This window comes from Sinocyclocheilus grahami, unplaced genomic scaffold (assembly GCF_001515645.1).
Source record: "Sinocyclocheilus grahami isolate Dianchi unplaced genomic scaffold, SAMN03320097.WGS_v1.1 scaffold261.1, whole genome shotgun sequence".
NCBI lineage: Eukaryota > Metazoa > Chordata > Actinopteri > Cypriniformes > Cyprinidae > Sinocyclocheilus > Sinocyclocheilus grahami.
In genome coordinates, this window is record NW_015505440.1 from 759,703 (window position 1) to 761,960 (window position 2,258).

At 35.9% G+C, this 2,258-nt stretch overlaps 1 protein-coding gene across 4 annotated transcripts in view; it reads left to right on the forward strand.

The window, feature by feature from the left end:
- Positions 1-2,029: 2,029 nt before the first annotated feature.
- Positions 2,030-2,258, forward strand: part of LOC107599149 (F-box/WD repeat-containing protein 8) — a 12,937-nt gene continuing 12,708 nt past the window's right edge. For 3 of the 4 annotated variants that reach the window (XR_001610639.1, XM_016290662.1, XM_016290661.1), the window contains exon 1: positions 2,030-2,163. The gene's annotated coding sequence lies outside the window, so the exon portion shown is untranslated. The remainder of the gene's footprint in view (positions 2,164-2,258) is intronic. The other variant, XM_016290660.1, reaches the window with a different exon arrangement.

Sequence of the window (2,258 nt, forward strand, 5' to 3'; positions counted from 1 at the left end):
TTGTCGCGCCGCTCGCGTCCGGTGTAGAATAGAACCCATTATGCTGTCTATTCAGTAGATTCAGTAAACTGATGCCTCGTTCTATTTATGACGTGCGGACAGAAGTTCAAATGATTTTCAAATGTCGCTTTTACGCATTCTGTTGCAGCGCATACACGGTGTCAGCATAGTTTGTCAGTACAGTTAGTAATGTAGCAGATTGAAAAGTTAGTATCTTTCTGCAGTCCAATAGACGCCAGTGCGATGGTGGCTTGAGGCTGTTGAATGGTGATTTAACGCTACCTTGTCACCTACTTGGAGAGACCCAATGCTAAGTAAATAAACATCAATGCCCTCGTCTTTTACTTTCACAATGAGCTTATCATATTCGTTTGCTACATTAGTAGGGCCCTATGATTTCCGCAATGCAGAAAACATGGACGGAATCGCGTAATCCAGTCATAAAAACGGAATTTACTGTATAACGCGGAATTTCATGAAATTTGTCTTATTTTTGATGTATAAATAAAAAACAGGTCAGTACATATATATATATGTAGACTCTGTCTGTGAATATTAAACTGCAAAAAGACGATTTAAATACAAATGTCCTGCATGTTCATTGGATTACCAGAAAATACATAACAGAGTTTGTGAAAAAAATATTATTCATTATTATTATTTATTCATTTTAGATGTTTAAAAAGGCTGTGCTTCCTGCATAAACCTGCCCCTGTTGGTTTGGCAGTAGCTTGCTTGTCCTACAGTAATCTTGTTTAATTTCTTAATTCAAGTTATAAATATTTTGTTCTATTTGTGTTATTCAAGTTATTTATAATAAGTGAAGTGAAGTTTACTGTTAAGTGCACTGATGTTGGACTCACTTTGAATAATAAAGTTTATTGTTAAATTGTTAAATACCCTGCCTCCATTACATAGGCCTATGTTTGTCACATCATTATAAGTGTTTGATCACCACATTTGAGTTATCATTGCAAAAAATGTTTATGTATATATATATTCTGTTTATGTAGGCTATATATTGTATTCTATATACAGTACCAGACAAAGGTTTGGACACATGAATGGGAAGTGTGTCCAAACTTTTGACTATACTGTACTATAATATAGTCTACACATAAAGAATATCAGCCGATATATCGGTATCAGTCTTTTTTTTACTCCCTAATATCGGTATCGGCATCGGCCCCCAAAAAACCCATATCGGTCGGGCTCTAGTGTAAATGACAGCTTTAGCTAAAATAGAAGTACACTACTGTTCAAACGTTTTTAATATTTTCAAACAAAGTCTTTTATGCTCACCAAGGCAATTATTTGATTAAAAATACAGTAAAAACAGTAATATTTTGAAATATTATTACAATTTAAAAGAGCTGTTTTCTATTGTAATATATTTTAAAATGCAATTTATTCCTGTGATGCAAAGCTGAATTTTCAGCATAATTACTCCAGTTTTCAGTGTCACATGATCCTCCGGAAATCATTTTAATATGCTGATTTGCTGCTCAAGAAACATTTCTTCTTATTATTACCCATTACAGCTGTGGAAACCATAATAAAAAAATGTTCAGGGTCCTTTGATCAGTAAAAGTCTAAAAAGAATAGCATTTATTTGAAATAGAAATGTAAAAGTACTTACTGTCACTTTTAATTAGTTTAATACATCTTTGTTGAATAAAAGTATTATTATTATTTTTTTAATCTTACTGATCCCAAACTTATCAATTATCTGTGCACTTATCAATTCAGAGGTCCCTTTAACTGAGAACTTCAAATCCCTTTAGATAAAAGCATCTGCATATTGAGCAGCATTTACATGCTAAAATGCCAGTTAAATTGGTTGCTTCTGATGTTTTGAACTGACTGTGTACCTGAAATGTTTAAAGTGTGTTAGAAGTTCATAAGAAGGCGTGCGACTTGTGAAATGTGTTATCTGGTATCTGTGTATGCAAGCAGGTGTTACGGCACAATCCTGCTAGTTTTACAATCTCTCCATCTTTCCATCTCACCAGGAGCAATCGTCCTCTCTCCTCAGATTCAGGTGTACAGCCTGGAGACCAGCCAGTGCGAGCTGACCGTGGGGGACTCGGCGGGAGACTTCACCTGCGTCAACCTGAGAGACAGCCACCCTCACCTGCTGGTGTGTGGGAACAAAGACAGGTGGTACAACACACCCGCAAACATGTGTACCTCATCTATCACTGTTACACACACACACACACACACACACACACACACACACACACACACACACACAC